The sequence below is a fragment of the Camelus dromedarius genome, chromosome 4, assembly GCF_036321535.1.
Source record: "Camelus dromedarius isolate mCamDro1 chromosome 4, mCamDro1.pat, whole genome shotgun sequence".
NCBI lineage: Eukaryota > Metazoa > Chordata > Mammalia > Artiodactyla > Camelidae > Camelus > Camelus dromedarius.
The window spans coordinates 33578083-33601284 of NC_087439.1; the positions used below are offsets into that span (position 1 = coordinate 33578083).

A 23202-nucleotide genomic window follows, 5' to 3' on the forward strand; every position below is an offset into this window, starting at 1 on the left:
AATTTTCAAATGTGTAGGACTCCACACAAACCTCTAAGTAGCTCATCGGTTACCCTTTTATTGAGTCCTACAAGTTTCAAGATTTCTAAAATGACCTGAAGGAAAGATGTGTACCTCTGAGTCAGATGTTACCCATGATGTTAAGTGAAACTTTTATGGGGGAAAAAAAATCTATGTAGCAGTAACTGGAAGGGGTAATTTTCTATTTATCCTTAAATTACTATTTCTTTTCCTGATGTTAATTATGAATAGGTACCTCTTCTGTCTTCTTACTTATTTACTCAATTTTTATTCTACCCTTTTTTTTCTGTTTTTAGAATCCTTATCCCCAAATAATCTAACTTAGCCTTTAAAATACATTAAATTGTAATATTTGAACAAAATTATTTTTAAAAAGTAAAACATAAAAGCCTGCCCAAAATGAAACAGACAAAAATTAATCAGAAATATTACTTAAAAGGTCATACATTGTGTTTCAGTTGGGCTGGGAATTTGGGTTGACTTTCTAAGCAAAATATATGAGGGAAATTTATTTCATTTTTATACAGAAAAACTCACTGGAAAACATGGCTTTATGTATTAAAATTGAAGCTATCTATATCCATAGTCAGTATTTCTATTCCTCTATATAAACACTAGAGAAACTCAGGCACATTTAAACCAGGATACACGTAAAAGAATATTTACAATACCACTGTCCGTAATACTGAAAAAATAAAAAGACCCAAATGTCCTTCAATAGTAGAAAGGAAAAATAAATTGTGGAAAATCTATACAATCCACATCCTATAAAGTAATGAAAATAAAGAACTAGACTACAGGTAATACTGTGGGTTAACCTTGCAAGCGTAATAATATAAAAGAGAAAAATTTTCAAAAATTAACTTCTCATTTGCATTTTTGCAAAGGAAAACTTAACAGCTACCTTAAATGATGTCACCAGTCAAATCGTAGCCGCTACGAAGTCCTGTAATAACGAGGCCTGTGCAGCTTTATTCCGTAGCGCCTCTAGATGTAGTAAGACGGAGCAACCATCACCACCGTTACAAAAAAACCTTCCAAGATAAAATTTGAAAATTTCAACACACTTATTTGGGTAACCATTTATAAAACTCAGCAAGAAATGTGATATAGCATTACCTATGAAAATGGTCAATTAAGAAGATGGCAATTTTTTTTTTTTTTAGTTTTTTTTGGGGGGAGGTAATTAAGTGTATTTATTTATTTTTAGAGGAGGTACTGGGGATTGAACCCAGGATCTCCTGCATGCTAAGTGTCCCCTCTAACACTGTCAGCTATACCTTCTCCCCTTGAAGATGGCACTTTTTGTACACATTCATAGACTAAATAATATCCAGTTTCCCAAAAGCAAAGTGTCACTAATTTACTATGATTTTATTTTTTATTTTCTAAGTGAGGGAATAATTTATCAAAGAATTATTATTTTGGATAATTTGGGCTTTTCATTTCCCCTTAAAATCTCTTCCTACAGAAGTAACTCCAGTATGAGGGTTAGCCTAAGCAGACAGGTGCACTCAATCATTGAATTCACCAACTATTTTCAAACAGCAAGCACTTTTAAAATTGACTTTACAAATATATCTACTTGTGGTAAGGTCAAAGCACAATGAAGTTTTGAGAGTACATATAATAGCAATGTTTATTTCACTAGCTTTTTTTTTAAAGCAAAACAATCTTTGACTTTGGCCTTGAAAAATCTTCATTTTTCTGGGTTATAAACAAGGTAACTTCTTTTTTGGTGTGTATATTCAAACTATGTTGACTAGAATTGTTGAAAAAATAGGCCATATCCATATTTCAGCTTCTGAGATCAGTTTTTAATTCAATTATAGAAAAGTTAATTTGCAAAGTTCAATAAAAAACCAACTCCTATGGAATATATTTAAGATGGTGTACTTTATGCTGCACCTCAAAATCAGTAAGATTTTTAGACAAACCTGATTGCAGACTAGTAATAATCCTTAACAATTTTGACATTTGCATTTGTAAACCTATTTGATGAAATGATAATAGTATCACTAAATTGCTGGTACAGTTGTACCCAGTTCTCCAGGGAATGAAGTTTTCAGCAGTACAGCAGAGTCAAAGCACAGAACTGAAGATGACAAAAATGAGTGGGTATATGTAAGCAACATTCCAATAATGTGGGAGGGAAAGTGGTTTGTTATTCAGCTGAAATGGAAAACATGTGAAAAGAAGTCATATTAAGAAGTGAAGTGATGTGGTCACAGGGACCAGAGGCTGCAACTGCCTCTGAGAATTAAAGCCTTGGGAGGATCCAGCGTTTGCCTGTATGTTTTGGACTCATAGCTTGAATAATGAAACAGGTGAAAGGATAATCCTTTTTTTCAAAAGATGATTTTTTTTATTTCACAGTATTACATAGAAAAGAGAATTATAATAAAGTGAAGCAGTAAGACAGAGAAAGAGACAGATTACATATTTGAAATGGACTTCCCTGGTGACTGCAGGATGGCAGGCAAATACTAATAAACTTCTGAAATTATGAGTCTTCTCTGGCTCATTAGCTTCTGTTGAAGCTTTTTAAAGAACAGGTAGTAAGTTTTTTGTTCTGGTTTCAAGAAACCAAATGCCACCAAGTATTCTCTGAATCTGTAGTAAATCATCACCATTTACGATCGTCATCTTTCTTACTATTTTTTTATTGAGTCCTTACTATGTGCCTGGCAAAGTGACAACTCTTTTATGTTCATTTTATTCTTTTTTAACCGTCATAAGCACTCAATGGGATAAATGTAATTATTAATTTCATATTAAAGATAATAATATTGGCACACAGAGGCATTAAGTAAATTGACAGATGCTCTTCTAATGCAGGAAAGTTCATGCTCAATGAATGAAATAACTATATTTCCAAAACAACTATATATTTTAGCAGACAAAACATCGAAAACAAACAAAACTATTTTACAGAGTCTATATTGTATTGTTGTAAATATAAGAGCTAAATAAAACGAATAGCTAAAGGGTAAGATTTGTAGATGTGGTAATTGCTATACAGAAGAAGGTAGGAAGGATGACAGGAAGGTGGGGCACAGGAAGGACTTACTAAGGTAGCAACATTTGAATGAAGACCTGAAGGAGGTCCCAGAAGTTCTATGAGAAGAAAACACCCAGAACGTGGGCATATTCTCAAAAAGACTAATTCAAAAAATAAATCACATGTATACATTGCTTATAGGCATTTCATGGGACTTAATGTGGTTCAAGGGAGTCGTTCATTCTTTCAAATGTATTAGCAGTGTTATTAAGAAGCTGGAAGTCTTTATGGTTATCATAAGATTAAGAAGTTGTTCTGTTTAGTTTGGACATTTGCACTGAAGATAGGCTTCATTTAGCAGATATTCATCAGCATTTAACAGTTATCTCAGACCTGTGGAGTGGGTTTTCTCCCCCCACTGAAAAATATTTGAATGTGTCAAAATATTAAAGTTATTCTACAACTTTGAATGAGTGCATTTTTAAAAAAAAGTTAGCAATAATAAAGACTCAAGGAGAAAACCAAAGACACAGTATTAGAAACAGATATGACTGAGAAACTGATTAAAATATGTGACTATTTACCAAGAAAAATTATTCTGCTTATATTATTTAAAATTATGAGCTAATCAAAATAAAAACATCTTTATTTTACTGTAATGTATACAGGAGTATGTAATTTTGTTTTTGAAGTATTTATTTTAAATAGTCCACCCATTTTTAAAGTTTACCAAAATAATACATCATACTGATTGTATAGTAGATAATTATTTAAAATAATATAATTTTAATTATTTAAATGACAACATTCACTAAAAATATGTTCCAGACTTGCTAATGACATTACAGGCTATAAAGATCTGATTTCAGTAGCCACTTGCACCTGTATTGTATCCAAGCTAAACTTGACAACTTCCTAATCTTGTGAAGGCTCTGCAGGCTTCCAGTTTCTTAAGGATATTGTTAATAGAGTTAGAAAAAGAATGTATAACCCATTTTTGCACAGAATGGTTATACCTGACTGTATTTTAGATAGATTTATTTGTATATGTATTGCAATAAAATATATTTAAATGGGGTTTTGCAAAAATTGCCTGTAAATTGAATGGAGTACAAGCCAACTAAATAAAAAAGAAAGACCTAGCAATTTCTAGAATTATCACAATATGTAGTCAGTGAAAGGGATTATTGGTTGGAGTAGAGAACTAGAACAAGAACAATTGGAAAAGATATGTGATTAAAATTAAAAAAAAATAAAACTTGGTTTCAAAAGTATTTCTATATACACCAATTTTGGATTGTCATTTTTTCCCTTCAGTTAATTAAATCAAAATTGATTATTCTCACTCACCAATATTCATACAGTGCAAATAAAAATGCAATGGAATGTCACAGCTAGAGGGAACAAGACTGTAAAATTGATTAAATTCTGAAGGCAGACCTTAAAAATAGCTTTAGTGAATAATGTATTACATTTTGTTACAGAGGGCAATTTAAACACATTTTGGCATAATTAATACCTTCATAGCGCAGGAATTGCTTGGCAGGTCTCCTAACTTCATTGTGGTTAAAACTGCAAACTCTAAAATAATGGACCTTGCCAACCAATTCTATTGTATGACTGCACAGTAAACAAAATTCAATTCTATGTTTTTTCTAAGAGACGTGGGTCAAGGATGCAAGTAGATTTATGATGAAAATGCTACTCCAAATAAACCTGGGGTAGCTAAATTATTAACAGGCAAAACAGACTTTAAGGAACATGACTTTTCCAAAGATGATGAAAGGCATTAATCGTGGAAAGATAAAACACTTTTCAGCCACAATGACCTAAAGACACAAACATATGTTACATAAAGAAAAATTAATAAATTAAAAGAAGATATCAACAAATTCACAATTATAATGGGATAGTTTGATGCACTTCTTTGATTAAAAAAATTGACAAAATTTATTCAGGATATTGGAAAAATAAGATTTATAACAAATGCAATGACTTTATATAGGACACTGCTGCAAAAAAAAAAGAAGAAAAAGAAAAGAAAGCATGATATTCATACTAAGTACAGCTGGACTGTTCACAAAAACTTATCATATACTGAGTCATGAAACAAGTCAACAGTCAACAGATTTCAAATTACTAAAATCAAAGAATTTGCAGTCTGATCATAGGACAAATTAGCTGTTAATCTATAGGACAAAAATAACTAGAATTTTTTATATATTTAAAAATTATGAAAGTACTTTCATTTGTCCATGGTTCAAAAAAGAAATTATAATGAGGTTCAGATAACATTTGAAAGAAATGGCAACAGAAATATTATGCATCAAAAGTTGTAGAATGCAGTTAAAGCAAAGGGAATTTAATATCTTAAATGCAAGGAAACAGTGGAAAAGAAAAGTAAACAAAATTAATGAGCTAAGAATATCTCTCAAGAAGTTAGCCAGTAAAGAAGAACAAAATAAACCTAAAGAAAATAAGATGAATAAAATAAGAGATAATAGCAAGAATTAAAGCAAATTAAAAAATAGTGATGTTAGCAAATTTAAAAGTCTGATCAAGAAAAAAAAGCCACCAGAAAAACATCAGGAATAAAAAGGCAAGTATCACCACAGCTGCTGCAGTTAATAAAAAGATAAGAAAAGGATATTATACAACATTTTGTTGATAACTTTGAAGATTTAGATTAAATGGAAATTTTTCCTAGGAAATATTCCAGTTACCAAAGCTGACATAGGAATGTATAGAAGATGTGAATCTACCATTATTATAGAAAATGAATCAGTAAATGAAAATCTTACGACAAATAAATCACCATGCATGGATAATTTCTCTAGTAAACTCTATCACAGCCATGAAACAAATTATTTAAATGTTAAACAATTTCAGAGAATAGAGAATGAGACCCTCCAAATTATTTTATGTAATCAGCACAATCTTAATAACTTCATCTAAAAAACACATTTTCAACTTTGCCACTATTTTAATGAAAGAAAATTTCCATCTGTCCCCAGAAGTGACATCCTTATGATTAGGAGAGAGCAGGCAAAAATCTTGTGTTTCATTTTTAGTTGTCCCTTTCTGTTGACCAGAGCAACAGCTTTTACAGACAGTCTCTGTTGCAACTTAGAAACAGACTGGGTTCATAAGCGTATTTCCACTCTGGACACCACAAAAGGAAGGTAGGGACCTGTCAAATTGTGGTCACTGAGCTGATGCTGGTTTTAAGGTTACCTTCTCTCTGTATCTTTAACTATGGGCCCCTGATAAATAAATACACTACCTAGTGGTAAAGAGTGATTAGTTGCCAAAGACCAAATGCTACCTAACACATTTCCTTTTTAGTAGGATAACCCAAAGCAATGAAAATAGTAATTTAAAAACCATTACTGTATGTGGGTAGACCTCTCAATATTACATGGAGATACAGCTTAAGAAATATATTAAATTGCATAAACAGAACTGAAAATAAAACAGAAATAGTGATTAGAGCATTTTACTACATTGCTTTGGATAAATGGCAAAAATCAGATGTAAATTTATTGTAATTAAATAGCTTTAATAACCGCATGTTTGTCTTTATAAATTTATGTAACTTTCATTAGATGTATTTATTCTGTATAATTGCTTACGGTCATAATTATTACATACAAATATATGCTATAAACTAGTAACATGACTTTATAAAAAATTCTCATCCTTTTCTCTGTGTGTATGTTTGTGTGAGTCTGTGTGTGGCAAATAACAGTAACATGTGAGCAATGGAAACAGTAAAGAGAATACTTCTTAGTCATTTTGGGTACCAGACTTGCAGACCTCAGCATTTGTGGGACAAGAGTTTGGGGACAGGAGTATGGGTTTCAGGTGATAGACTTGTTGAGTCAAGAAGACAAATCAACAGCCACATGGCTCACAAATGCCCACCAATGAGGAGGCCAAAGAACTTAATTAGAGGCCAGAACTGGTAGCTCAAAACAGCCATGAAAATATCAACCATCAGAATTTTGTTTATGTTTTAAGGAGAACTTCTCTCTGCTTCTGAATAACACAGAAAATCTAAATCAAATCAAAGACTCGAGCAGATAATTTGGGGTTTTTATGTGGTTTTGCACATTCCTTTGCGGATAACCTTCCCTGAATGGTAAGAGTGCCACAGGTGTATCCTATGCTGGCTGAAGTTTTAGAAGCTCAGCCCTCTAGTACTGACAGGCCAAATCCAGGCTGTGCTCAATGCAGAAGTGAGATAAATGCTAATCCCCTCACGATTTCGCATCTGGTGATCTGAGAGCTGTTTATGCCTTGTGCCTGGTGTAAAAACAGCTTTTTATTTTCAGCCTGGAGTCTCTCTCTCCTTAAGCCTCAGGCACAAGTTTATTGTTCCTGCTGGGGAATTACTATCCAAGGCAGGCACCAAGCTATCTTCAGCACAGAAGTCTTTCTGCTAATTTTTTTTTCAGGTTTAAAAAAAATACCTCTTTCAAATAACTCCTGGTGGACTCACCAAATGTTCATCAGACAAGCCTAGAAACAAGCTGAGTCAAAATCCTGTGACACTACATTCAATTATAAAGTGAAATAGTGGAGTGGTTGGGAAAGATCTCTGAAGCAACACTGCCTGGCCTTGAAGGCTTGCTTCTTCATTACTTTCTCTAAGATCCTGAGCAAGTTATAAAACATCTCTGTCTCAATTTCCTCATCTATAAAATAGAGATTAATCATAGCACCTATCATTTAATTGAGTTAACCTATGTAAACGTAAAGTTCTTAGCAATTTTCCAAGAATACAAAGTGTTAGATAATATTAAGTATTATAAATATTATGTATTAAATAATGTTAAGTGGTGAATACTAGAAAATACTGTTTCTTTAGCGCAGTAATATAATTTAGTCACTAATGGTGACTGTGTTTCTCTTCTTCTGCTTTAACTCTCTGTGGATATTTCACACTAATGGAGTAGAAGTTAAGGGCATCTATAGAAAAAAATGGAATATATGTATTGAGCTTTTCCCTCAGATCCCTGGATATTGAAAACAATCACGTGGGTTGAATAAGCAACGAGCTAGCCATTAGTACGTGTAGTTAGGATGTGAGTGGTAGCTCAGGGCTTTTATGCACTCAGATACTCAACAAATATTTATTGAGCTCCTAATATGTGCTATGACTAAGCTAGTATCTAGGAACACAGTGATAACCATAACTAATCCCAATTCTCAAAAAAGTACATTGTTTATTAGATAGGCATGCAAATTAAAAATTATAAAGGCACTACAAATAATGAGTATAATGTACCAGATGAGGTGGGAAAATAATCAAAGGTGACGTTAGGTTGATTCATAAGAGTAAAATAGAAAGTCACAGAACAGGTAACATTAATCTAAGAACGCAAAGAAGAGTAAGATTTTTCTGGTAAATGAGTCGGGTTGAGTATTTCCGAGAAAAGAACAGCAAACACAACGAAGGTGCTGCAAATGTGAATTGTGCTTTGGAGACTGCAAATAATTATAAAATCCCTCAGCATAAAGTTTGGGGATGGTGGTGTGGGCACGTGGGCAGATTGACAAAGGCCGTTCACGCCATGTAGTAAACATGAAAATGTCTCTTTCAGGTGATGACAACCATTAAAGAATTTTGAACAAGGACATAATAATGTGAGGTACAGGATGAGTCTCCCTGACAGAGGTGATGACTAGAAGGATGCAGGTACCAGGATCCAGGGAAGCACTATTGGGTGTTCAGGCAAAGTATGAGGATGATCTCCTTGGCTAGATGGAAGCTAGTGGGATAGAAGAGGAGGGATTTAAGAGGGATCATGATTGTCTGGATGCTATGAATGTGGGAAAATGAGGAAAGAACCACTTCTGTGTTTCTAGCTAGATGTGTTGAGCAGATGGTAAAACTGACATAAAGTTCTAACTTTACTTCCCTTTTAGCCAGCAATACGGATGACCTTTACTCTAAAAGGTCACCTCAAAAATGCATATGAATGACCTACACAAGGAGGCCTGTTACCCACCATTTCTATGTCAGAACACATTGATACAGTTTATCATGTTTATTATCACATTGGAATATATCTTGATAGCAGAACCTTGGAAATTTAAACCATATGGGCACATTTAGGATTTAGGTCTGGAAGACGGAAGTGTGAGAGCCCTGCTTCATTTAGTGGCAGACTTTACTGGGGGAGTGGAAGGTCAGACAGGCTAGAGACTATATGAATAGACACACACACACACACTGAAAAGTTAGAAAACAAGTGATAGAAGGGATAAGTAAACTAAAACTCGTAAAAAACCAAATGAGTCAAAATGACGGAAAATTTTCATCCTTTGTGGGTCTGTGCTGATTATTTACGCATGTGAATAGTAGACAATACACACTAGTAGTAAGAAAATGTATACTTAAAAAGCATTATATAGTTTAATATTACATAATATTAATACAAAAATAATGCATTATAACATATACTATACATAATGTAAGAAATATATGGTAAATAATAGTAAGCAAAGAGACTCATAGCATTTAGACATGTTCATATGAATTAGCTACAACTGGCATCAACGTATTAACCAACAGCATCGCATCTACACTAGGTCATCATCAAAGAGAAATACAAGAAGGTTAAGGCTGATTTCTCTCCTGTGAATCTCAATGCACAATCTTTTTTTTCCATTCACTTGTCGTATATACGGTTTTAAATATTTTCCTTTTGCTGTTTTTAATATACAGTTCAGCTTTTTTCTCGATACCTTAAAAGTAGTTCAGGAAATTATTAACATGTTGGTGTAAATTTGGCTACACACATGAAATTCAATTCAGAAACATTTATCAAACCCTGGTTTGTAAGGATCTAGGATATTAATAATTATATACAAGAATGGGTGATAAAAATCAAACTTTGGTTTTTTGGACACATTGATTGATCTTATAAAAATATTATACAAGTAGGGAGTTGAATTGTATAAAATTTATATGAGCTATTTTACTCTTATAAACATGATTATGGTAATTCCTGCACCTGACTTAAAGTGGTTTTAGGAACTTGAGGCATTTATTTTGTTATTGGTTCCAGCAAACATTTGCAGAGAAACAGTTATGTGTTAGATAATAGGGCACAGAGTTAAGACATGGTTTCTGTGCTAAGGGGATCTACAGTTTAGTGGGCAGATATAGGTAATGCACTACACAATAATAATTCAGCTTTTTAGGTGAAATTATCTGTAAGGACCAACTTTATGACAGTCACTCTAAATAATGGTTATTTATTAGCTATTTTGTGTCAGGTACTATATATGACATTATCACTAATTATCACAAAAACCCTGTAAGGCAGGTTTTCTTTTGTCTGTCATGGATAAAGTAAAGGAAGATTAAAGAGGTAATGGCTTGTTAATGTCATAGCTGTAAAAGGATTGTTTGACTCAGGACTACAACTGCAGGGCCAGCCAACTGTGTTTACAGCTTCATAAGCTACTTGCCACTCTTTATTCCATGAAACTGTTTTTTGAAGCATAGTAGTATAAAGGCAACTTATATGTTTTAAATTACTTTTCTAGGATTATCTAAGTATTAATACAAACACAATCATAATCTAAATAATTTATATGTAATTGATTCACTAAAACAGCTATGTCCATTCAAAATAAAGAATAACAAACTCTAAATTTTTTATCAATAAAATGTCTACTACATTTGAGGAACCAAAGGCTTTGTCGCGATATTTTCTGAAGCTAGTGTGCTTCTTTTGGTGCCTTTCTGTCCTCACTGGGATTTGCTGAGCTACAGTAAATCTGTCCCTTCCAAAATCTCTTGGCTTTCATAAAATACCTCCTGTGTAATGTGGAGCAAAGCAGGACATAAGCCCTACAGCTACATGTAGGCAGTTCTAGGAGGAATGAATTGGGACATGGCCAATGTAAACTGGCAGCTGAATCATTTGGCACTAAAATTAAACTCATCAGAATTATGTTCCCAAAACTATAGGCTGAAAATATGTAACACATTGCTAATTTGAGACAGTAACACACAGATGATTTTTGTTATATTAATTTATCTGAAGCAATGCAATCATTTGTTGTTTGCAGAATGCAACCTTACCATAAACTACATTGACTACCCCATTTTTGGCTTGGATTCCTTCTTAGGTGTTTAAACAGTGCAAATTCCTTCATTCCATCTTTCTGCTTCTCTCTGTTATTCAAACTTGAAAACAAAATTTTCACCACTTGAATACTTGTGGTCTCTATCATGATAATAGCTAGCAGTTTTGCACTGGGCTTGTCAAAGTGAGTTTTCTGGCCAGTGACTGTTCCTCAGGGTCAGCTAATATTGGATACAAGGAAACATTCACATACTTTTAATCAGAAGGTTCAATAACATACTGGATAGCAATTTTGCAATATATTTTAAAAAATTAAAACATACTTATCCCCTAAGCAACTTTCTCTTAGGAATACACTTCACAAAAAAATATGGAAGAAAACATGAATAAATGTGGAGAAGAATATTCATCAAATAAATATTGATATTAGTAATAGTAGTTGGGAAAAATAAATATTTATTAAAAATAGAGTGGTTTTTGTTAATATAAATGATACTGTTAATACTTTTAATAATGCCTCATACAAATTAGCCCTTTAAGCATAACATCTAAGTCTTACAATAACATCATAAAGGATCCAGGTGGCACATATCTTGGCAGTTCAATAAAATGTACACTTGTTCCATTTATACGTGAAATATGCACATATTTCTTCAATGAACAATGTTACTAGTGTGTTTTCAAGTGCGTAAGATAGAGTTTATTCACACAGTCAAGATGCAGAACATTTCCATCACCACGAGGATCCCTCAGGTTGCCCTTTTGGAGCTACCCCACATCCCTCTCTGTCCCCTTGGTCCCTGACTCCTGGTGACTACTAATCTGTTCTCCATTTCTAAAATTTTGTCATCACAAAAATGTTACATAAATAAAAATATTGAATATATAACCTTTGGGGATTAGATTCTTTCATTCAGAATTCTCAAGATTTATTCAAGTTGTTGCATGTATCGAAAGTTTCTTCCTTAATTGACACAACATTGTAAACTGACTATAACTCAATTAAAAAAATGCAAAAAAAAAAGTTTCCTCCTTTTTATCGTTAAATGGTACTCCATGTGTGAATGTAACACAGTTACATTAGTTACATGTTTAGTTTTTAAGAAGATGCTAAACTATGTTCCAGAGTGTTTGTATTCTTTTACCTTTCTATCAGTAGTGTATGAGTTATCTAGAATTTCTCACCAGCATTTGTCTTTGTCACTGTTTTTTTATTTTAGTCATCCTGATAGATTTGTAGTGATATCTCATCGAGGGTTTCATTTGCGTTCTCCTAATGGCTAATGATGTCAAACATCTTTTTATGTTCTTTTTTGCCATCTTATATTCTCTTCAGTGAAATGTCTGTTCATGTTTCTTTCATAATTTTGTCTATTTTCTTTATGACATTTAGATTTACAACTTGAACATCTCATTTCCTCAATCAAAACAAAAGTATTAATCCAAACACAATCATATCTTAGTTTTCAGAACAGTTTAGGTCATTTTCCCATTTACTTGAAAATAGGTTGGAATCATAAAGATGGCAGAGGGATAATATGGGCTAGGAAATAAATGATAATACCCCCAGACCCAAGAAATACAGATTAGCTGAAATTTTTATTTAGATAGACAAAAAATTTACACCGTAGGGGATCAAATACCTAATTTTTGACACTAATATATAGTAGGATATTTCCACTGAACTCAGTCTTTATGATGCATTATTTTTGTAACTGTTAAATAATGTTTAATCAACTTAACCTTATTTCATACCTAGACTGATGAGAATTTTATCTGAAGGTACTGATAGATTATTGCATAATTTTTACATTAATTTTATTTTTAAGGTGTTTCACTATCAATTTCCAAATATGAAAGATGATTCTTCAAAAACTTCTATTACTTGTTAAAATGCCAGAATTAGTTAACACGTGATATTCACATGTTAAGGCTGCTTTTGAATGAAAGATAATGCAGATCTTTTTTTTGGGGGGGGGGTATCTGCTGACCATTTTTGACCTTTTGTCACAGAAGTATAAATAAGACCAGTATGTAAACTGTTATATTTTTCATCTTGAATTCACTGTTAAGGAGATTTCTAAAGGATCAGAGGCAATAATAATGGGCTTTGCATAGTATTAGTTTTTAATTTTGCATTTATAAAGTCTCTACAAACTTAGCTCAGTCCCTCCTGTCGTGCATTAACCTCCATGCCTCACCTACTCAGGGACATCACACTTGGACAAGAAGATATACAATTTTTTATTTGAAGTCTACAATGAAACATTAGGAACTAAATTAAATGAAACTTCTTATAATAATACAAAAACATGGAAGATTCAGCAATTTCTACCCTAAAATCTACAAAACGTTGTGGAGATAAATTAAAGAAGACCTAAGTAAATGCAAATATATGCCATGTTTGGGAACTGGAAGAAAAAAATATGTTTAGATATTGAATTCTCTCCAAAATGATCTATAGAATCAATTTAGTCTCAACCAATTTCCTGAATTATTTTGAGAAATTTGCCACTCAGTTATACAATTTATATGGAAAACCACCAGAATAGCCAAAGCAAAGTTAAAAACTAACAAATAAATTGGAGAACACACAGTATGATATTTCAAGACTTGCTGTAAATGAAGATATTTCAGAAAAGCAAAAGCTAAGAGAATTCAAGACAGTGTTGTTTTAGAAAAGGAAAGACATATATATCAGTCAAATACAACAGAGTCCAGAAATAGACCCACATATATAAATTTGTTGATTTTTGACAATGGGGTCAAATTAATTCAAAAGGGAAAAGAATTGCATTTTGAACAAACGATATTCTACTAAATGGACCACTATATGTGAATGTAAATAAATTTTTGCCTTTACTTCCCATTATGTACAAAATTAACTTGAATTAATAGATCTAAAGGTAAAACATAAAACTGTAATTATTTTAGATACAGCATAAGAGAAAATTTTTGTACTTTGAGTTGGGTAAATATTTTTTAAAGCAAAAAGAATATGAACCATAAAGAAAAAATAATATAATAAACTTTATCAAAATTTAAAATGTCTGCTCTTCAGAAGACACTATAAAAATAAAAATGTAAGCAATGATTTGGCATAATATACTTCAAAATACATATCTGATAAAGGACTTAGTCCAAACTATGTTAAGAACTCTTACAACTCAATAATAAAACTGAAAACACCCAAACAAATTATAGGGCTAAAGATGTGAACAAAACAGCATATATGAATAGCAAGTGGACTCATGAGAAGATGCTCAGCATTGTATTAGAAGGAAATGCAAATGAAACTCATAATAAGATACTTCTACACACTTGCTGTATGTTTAAATTTAGAAAAACTAATAATTCCAAATCCTGGTGAGGGTGCAGAGTAACTGGAACTCTCCTACATTGTTTTGGGAACACAATATGGTACAGCACTTTGGAAAACAGTCTGGCAGTTTCTTGTATAGTTAACTATACACTTATCATATGAACCAACAATTCCACTGTTAAGTATTTACCCAAGAGAAATAAAAACATATACCTACATAAAGACCTGTACACAAATAGTTATGGCAGTTTTATTCATAATTATCCAAACTGGTAACAATCCAAATAACTATCAACATGCAAATGGATCAACAAATGTGATTTTTCTATACAATGAAATACTTCTCAGTAATCAAAAGGAATGAACTACTGATGGATGCAACAATATGGATTAGTCACTAAAGCATTATTCTAAAGGAAGAAAAACATTTATAAGGCTACATATTTTATGATGGCATTTATGTGACATTATGGAAAAGACAGAACTATAAAGTTAGAAACTAGATCAGTGATCTCCAGGGGCTTGGGATGGGTGGAGGGAATTGAGTACAAAGTACATAATGGAACTTTCAAGGTGATGAAAATGTATCTCGACTATGATGTGGTTTCAATACTATATTCATTTGGCAAAACGCATTGAACTACATGCTTAAAAAGAGGTGATATTTACCGTATGTAAATTATAATTCAAGAAACATGAATTAAAATAACCATTGTCCTTATAATATTTGGAAAGGTGTTTCTGATTACTACATTGGTATAGCCTTCCTTGTTGCTTATTTATGATTATGGCCACTCACCGGTGGTATTTCAGAGGGCAGAGATTTCTAAAATTAGATAGTGTATTTTCTACCCTCTGGGAGCTCACAGTATAACAGATGTTATTATGCCTGAAGACAGTTGATTATCGTCAAGGCTTAAAATAATATCATGAACAATCAGTGGTATAATAAATGTTGGGCGTGGTAATGCTATACATTTTTTTGTTATTTAAATCAATATTTGCATTTCATTGTTAGAACTCTTAAAATTAATTGTTCAGTGCTTCCTAATTTTAGATTTCCTTTTCAATTTGTGCCATACAAGAAGTAGAAAGCTTTCTAACAACCCTTACTCTAAAATTCAAAGAACAAAATGCTTATTTAAGAAATGGATATTCTGAAACCAAATTTACTTTAAAATTATTTTTCCATTTTGCATTAACCGACAGGCATACTATACAGTAACATTCAGATCAGGTTGAGCAAATAAACAAGAGTGAACTACTTTTATTATAAAAGGGGAAGGTGAGATGTGCCTCTTCATTGAAAGACCTTATGAAGGCCTGGGGAATGTCCAAATCAGAAATAGACTCTACAAAAGCCCAAGAAAAAGGAAAGATCAGGAGATAAAACACACTTTGTGACTGTGCTTTATCAACTCAACCACACTGTACTGTTTTGGAATGATCTCCTCTCCTTTAATCAGGAAATTATTAAATTTCTATTGAGATACAGACTTTCTAATGAGATACAGGTTTGGGGAGTAGAAATTTTGGCAGGATTTATATCATTAAAGGTAGAAGCATCATCCTCATCCTCAGACTGGACTAGTCTATTTCTGGTGATGAAGCTACTGGAGAACAGTAAGTTGACACCAGGATTCATCCTCCCCGGGAGATAATTAGACATACCCATTGTGAGACTAATCAAATAAACTCTGAAGATTAAATCTGTTCAATCTAGGAAATATATACAAGTTTCAAGGCTTATGACAATTGAATACCATCTTCTAAACCCCTGGTTATCTCTCACTTTGCCCCAGAATACAAAATCTGCTCCATTTAAATTAAGCTGCTCATTAAATAGGCCCCAGTAATGTTCACTTTGCTGACTTACCTTGTTTCCTTTTTTTGTACTGCACTTGGCTTGTTCTTTCCAAATGCTTTGATTTTTGAAGCTTATTTGAGATTACAAATTCTCTCACATTTACATTGCCTTCACTTGAATCAGTTTCTTCTGTCCTATTACATTTGTATTTCATTTATATTTTATGTTTCATATTCATATTTCATTGCATTTCACCTCATATACTTATATTTCATAGTTCATGACATTTACCACTTATAATGATGTGTTATTGCTTGAGAATAGAGGTAATATTTTACATGCAATATTTATTCCTTGCAAATAAAGTTGCATATAATAGACCTTTTATATATCATTGTAGATTAAAGTAGAAACTATAAAACTTAATAGGTAAAGAGACATCAGTTATGAGATGCAGCATGACACTCAGAATATTTTTATTTTGATACTTTGAAAATTAATATTAACAATAATAATAAAATACAGAATAAAAAGTAACTGAATCCATGTATGCCTCATTAATATTTGTCAAATGTTAATATGTAACTTTGTTTCAGCTTTTTCATGAAAGTAGAACATTATGCATAAGTTTGAAATCTATTTTTTTCTCTCCACAATTCTGTTGCCTTTTTGCTATTTATTTAGTAAGTATCCTTTTATATCATGAGTATTATAAAAATCAGTTAATTAATTCATAGAGTATTGTTTTTGGCTTTAGTATAAGTATACATAAATGAATATAAATGTGTGTATATATGTGTGTTTGTTTATCCTATCTGTACCTCAAGAAGTAGAATACACACACACACACATATGTGTATATATATACACACATGTATATATGTAAGAACAAGAAAGACATTGAGGGTATGTATGGTCCAGGAAATGGAGAAGTAGCAAAGTAAAAGATTAGAAGCAGCAGGAAAAAATGTTTTCCAAGAATTCCCTTGAATCATATGCATTCAACATGAAAGCAGCTGTTGAAGATGAAAAACTTCAAAACAAGATCAACAACGAGGACAAATAAAATTCTTGATAAGTGTAATGAAAGCATCAACTGGCTTGAAAAGAATCAGACCTCAGAGAAGGAAGAATGTGAACATTTGCAGAGCGAGAAAATCTGCAGTTTCATCATTACCAAACCCCCATAGTACAGGGAGCATAACAGGGGACCTCCCTGCTGGTGGAGCACTTCCACTAAAGAGATTGCCTCAACCTTAGCATAGATTTAACATTGTTCCACACAATTAAACATTGAAGGACCAAATTTGTAGCAAATCTGTAAGAAATAACATTGCATTTTTGAGCACTGTTTTCTAAGGGAAAAAAACAATGTTTTAAATGAAACTGTATTTAAACTCGGCACCACAAAAATGTATACGTATATGTATATGTATGTGTGCATATTTTCTCCATGTTTCACTTTTTTTCACTATTTCAAAAATGCTGCACCTAACATCCTTTACAGCTCTCCTTGTGTACATGTTGTGTTTCCAAAAGGAGAATGACTACCAAAATTCCATTAGGTACATGCATTGCAAATATTTATCTCAGACTGTGGATTTCCTCTTAACTTTATGGGGTTAATTTTGTCCCATTAAAAAAAAAAATCTTTCTGCATTGATGTCACAAAGATGCTTTCACATATTTTCTTATAAATGTCGCAATATTTTGCTTTTTATGTATAGGTATTTAACCCATCTGGAACTTATTTTTGAGTATGGTATGAGGTAGGTATCTAATTTATCATTCTCCATATGGAGAACCAGTTGTCCTAGCATCATTTATAGGAAGAGTGTGTCTTTTCCTTGCTGATGCATAGCACTTCTTCTGCCAAAACCACCTTCCAAAATATTCAGAGGTGTGTTTATGCCACACTGCCATGATGTTTTTTGTGTGTGTCTTTTACTAGTCTCTCTAATTTCTAGAATAACTATGTATTTGGCTAACACTACTCTGAAACCACATTGCTTTAATTAGTTAATAAATTTTTAAATCTCATGGACAAATTCCTGTTATTTATTACTTTTCAAAATGGTCCTGGCTACTCTTGTATTTCTTTACATGCTTTTTAGATAGCTTGGTAAGTTCCATGTAAAATCCTGCTGGTATTTTTTTTTTTTTTTGGAGCTATGCTAAATTTATGAGTTTCTTTGGGGAGAATTATTATCTCCAAAATGTTGAATTTTTTGATAAAGTGTTTTATTTCTCATCCTTTACTGAAACTTTTTGCATGCCTTTTAATAATAATTAATTTATACTTTTAGATGTTGGACAATATTTGATTTCCTTATTTATAGATATGTTATAGTAGGACTTCTAAAATTATGTTAACTTGTTCCTGTTATGTGAAATACATAAATTTTTATATACATTTCATAGTTGATGACTTTGCTGAAGTTCCTCATGAATTTTCATGATTTTTTTGTTTTTAGATTTTCTGTTTAAAAATCTATCATCTATGAATAATTACAGTTTTGTTTTTTTTTCCCAATGCTTAAACCTCATTTCTTTCATGAATTAATTGCATTGACAAAAATATCCTCTTGATTCAGTTTTTAAAATGTACAATTCTTTGGATTAAGGAAGTAATTATTTATTTTTTCAAATTTATTTTTATAATGTAGTTTATAGTACTTTCGTATAACTATTGTCATTAGCTATGTCTTTTTTATCTCTGGCATTACTTTTTTAACTCTTTTTTTTTTTTTGAAGAATGACATATAAACTAGTCATAAGTGTATGACTTGATAAATTTTTACATTTAGATACACCCAATTTTCTAAGTGGTTAAATCAATTTAAACTTATGCCAGAAATGCATGAGTCTTCTTGATGTTCTTCCTTGGCACACATCTGGTATCATTAGCCCGTTTAATTATAGCTTTTGTGGTAGAGTATAATTATTTCCTGGTTTTACTTTACATTTCCTTGATGACTAATGATTTTTTGTTGCACGTATTTTCACATGCATGTTGGGTAATTTTATGGATATATTTTATTTAAGTACATTTATTGTAAATCTGTGATTTTCCTTCTCATTCTCTTATTATCATTTGATGAACAGAGGTTATTTTTAAAATTTTTCTTTTATGGTTAATACTTCCTGTGTCTTGTTTAAAAAATCATTACTGTCCCAAGTAATGGGATAAATAAATGGATTTACTGCCCTAGGTTCTCTTCTTGCAGCTACTTGTTTTATCTTGAACATTTAGGTCTAAGATCCAACTCTAATTAACTTCTATGCATGATTTGAGATAACGGTCAAAGTTTTTTTTTTTTTTTTTTTCCAGTAATACAGTATTTATTATCTTCCCTCTGTCAGACCCTGAGCCAACCGCTTTCCCCAGGCTGCCTGGGGAGGTACAGGACAAGGAACAAACAGGGGAGACAAGACACAGGAGAAAGAACTATGGGAGGTGGAGATGGCTCCTTCACATGGCGAAGAGGATGAGGAAGGCCACCATCAGGCAAAAGAGCCCCATGGCCTCTGAGAGGGCAAAGCCCAGAATGGCGTAGGAGAAGAAGCTGTTGCTTCAGAGAAGGGTTCCTGGCATAATCAATGATGAGGCTCCCAAATACAGTCCCAATTCCAGCCCCAGAGCCAGCCACCCCGACTGTAGCAGCTCCAGCTCCAATTAACTTGGCCGCTGTGTCGATGTCCCTTGAAACTGCACTGGTTTGGAAGCCACGGATAGGAATAAGTGAAGTGGTCAGAGGACGTGCGGCTGCCGAGCTGCTGTGGCTCTCATCTGTTAGTGTCTCTGGTTGCTTCAGCACCACTGCAGACAGTGATCAGCTCAATAGTGGAGAGGTTCTCCTGATCAAGGAGAGGGTAGAGACGAACTTGGCGCAAGTGTACATTTTTAGGGGATGAGGGGCTGTGGCAGAAGAGCTGTTCCCAGAGCATAGAAGACCTTCCCAGAGCACAGAAGGCCAAAGTTTTTTTTTAATAGATATTTAATTGGCTGAGTACCACTTTTTGGTAAAGACTATTGTTTCTCTACTAAATTATGGTACTGTTTTTGGTGATAAAACAAGTCACTGTATATGTTTGTGTCTATCTATAAACTATTGTGTTCCAATGATTTGTTTTTCTAAACTTAGGCCAAAAGCACCCTGTTTTAAATAAGAAATATTGAATAAATCTAGATGTTTATAAGCCTAAATTTTTATCATTGTTATTCTTATGTTTCTAAAATCATGTAGGGTTCTTGTTTTCTTAATCAGTCTTGCGGTAAGTTTTTCTCTTTCATGACTGTTTTCAAAGAAGTTTGTTTTTTCCATTTTGGGCTATTTCTTTTTTTTTGGTCTTCTTCTATGTTAATTACTTCTGTAATTATCATTATTTCTTTTCTTTTTGCTTTACATGTTGTACTTGTTTTCTACTGTTGCTATAACAAATTAGCACAAACTTAGTGGCTTAAACATTCACATTAACTTAGAGATGTGTAGGTCAGAAGCCTGGGTGAGCTTTACTGATTTCTCTGCTCCTGATCCCATAAGGCAAAAATCAAGGTGTTGGCTCCCTGTCTTCTTGTCTGAGGGAGAATCTTCTTCCAAGCTCATTCATGTCATTGGCACAATTCACTTCCTCGTGGCTGTAGAGCTGACATCCTTATTTCCTTGTTGTCTGACGAGGACCCTCTCTCAGCTCTCTAAAGCCATCTGCATTGATGTCATGTTGAGCCCCTCCATCCTCAAACCAGCAAGTCAAGTTGTTCCGGTGCTTCAAATATCCCTGACTTCCCCTTCTGACACATCTCTTTTTCTTTCAGAAAGTTCTCTACTTTTAGGAGCTCAGACACAAAAGAGCACATGTTGTACAATTTTGTACATGAAACATTCAAAAACCTAAATTTATGGCTATAAAAAAGAGATCAGTGGTTGCCAGGCCACAGGAGGGGGTTAGAATTAATTGGGCAAAGTGGAGAAAACATATTGAGGGTGATAGAAATCTCCTATATCTTGATTATGCTAGTGATTAAAAGGTGTATACATTTGACAAAGCTATTGAACTGTCCACTCAAAATGGGTTCGATTTGTATGACTCAATTTATACCTCAATAAAGGTAATTTCACAAAAATATGGTTCATTGTTGTTTAGGTGAGCAAGGTTAAGTCTGACCATTTGTTTCAGGAGAAGTCATAATATAATAGAAAAGAAAGCTAGCAGATCATTGTGTTCTAATTTTCTTTTATTCAGATGTAAGTCAGAAAACTTTTAAAATAAATGCTATGTAGCAGAATAAATTTTTTTTTCAGATTATAAAACAGAGGAATGTTCAGAAAAGAAATATTTAATGTCCTTCAGGGCCTTTGGCTGAGTCCTGGCAGAGTAAAGATACAAACATTCATTCTAGAAATTTGGAGCTCTGAGTTATAAATGTCTTTACTGGATTATGCAATTACTATGGCTTTCTACCTAAAGTTTATTCTTGGACTGTGTATTTGGAGTATGTCTTCTTCAGTTGTAATGACTTACATGTCAATAAATGCAAAACATTTAAAAATAATAATAGCCTCTGAGAAAGTCAATTTCAACTCCTTTTTGCATGTTCTGCAACATATTTTACATTTTGTGCTAACTGCAGTGTTGATTATCATGACCAACAGCAAATCCTCTCCCTGCAATAACTGAAATGTCATGTTCTAAGAAATAATCCTTAGAAAATTTTCTTTGATTTGATGCTTATAATGTTTAGATACCCTCTAAAATTTTTTTTCAATTTTTAATTTTAATTTAATTTTTAAAATTATGGTAGATTAATTATGCATAACTATATATAACATAAAGTATACCATTTAGAACATTTAAGTGTATACTTCAGTGACATTAAGTACATTCACATTGTTGTGCAACCATCACTAGCATCCATCTCCAGAACTTTTCATCTTCCCAAACTAAAACTTCACACCAATTAAACAATAAAGCATCTCTCTCCCTCCCCCAGCCCCTGGCCACCTCTGTTCTACTTATATCATCTCAGTGAATTTGGCTATTCTAGGAACCTTATACAGTGGAATCACACAATATTTATCCTTTTGTGACTGACATATCACACGGTATAATGTCTTAGTATTTAATGTCAACAGGATTTATTCATGTTGTAGAATGTATCAGAATGTCCATCCTTTTTCAGGCTGAAAATTTTCCATTATATGTATATATGTAGGCACCTTCGTGTGTGACCCAGGCACTTCATTAACTGCTGCTCCTCTACTGGGTCTTGGAGCACGTGAATCTTTGCATGTGAACTTTGAGAGCAAGTCCTTCATTTCCTACAGCCCTCTGGCTCTCCCAGATGTAAGCTCTGCTGGTTTTCAAAGTCAGGCATCTCGGTTTCATCATCTTCCTGGGCTGGGAAGCCTGATGTAGGGTTCAGAGCCCTCACTCTTCAGGGAGGACCTCTGAGGCTATGCTGTTCCTCCCACCTGTGGCTCACAGCGCCAGGGGTGTGGGTCCCAGCCAGACCATGTTTTCACTGCTCCTAAGCATCTCAAAGTGGCTTTTTCATTTTATCCTTAGTTTTAAAAAATCTTTTCTGCTAGTCTTCAGGTTATTCTCAGAGATAGTCGCTCTCCATGTAGTTGTAATTTTGGTGTGTCTGTGGGAGGAGGCAAGCCTAGGGTTTTCCTACTCCACCATCTTTTAGCATAAATTTCTTTTTCCTTCTTCACAATTTCAGATAGAAGGTTTGTTCTTATTATAGATCTTAGCAACTTCAGTATATGATTATTTTCCTTTCCTTTTTTTAAGTAGAGAACTTTCACCTTTTCACTTTAACTGCTTTCTTTGGCATATCTGAATTGCCAGCAACACGACTCTTGTGGTTTGGGGTCATTAAGTAAAATAAGGGTTACTTGAACACAAGCACTGATACAGCAGAAGAGCTGATCTGATAACC

At 33.1% G+C, this 23202-nt stretch overlaps 1 pseudogene; it reads right to left on the reverse strand.

Moving 5' to 3' along the window:
• Positions 1-19591: 19591 nt before the first annotated feature.
• LOC105093718 (ATP synthase F(0) complex subunit C2, mitochondrial-like) lies at positions 19592-20205 on the reverse strand (annotated as a pseudogene).
• Between the last annotated feature and the right edge of the window lie 2997 nt (positions 20206-23202).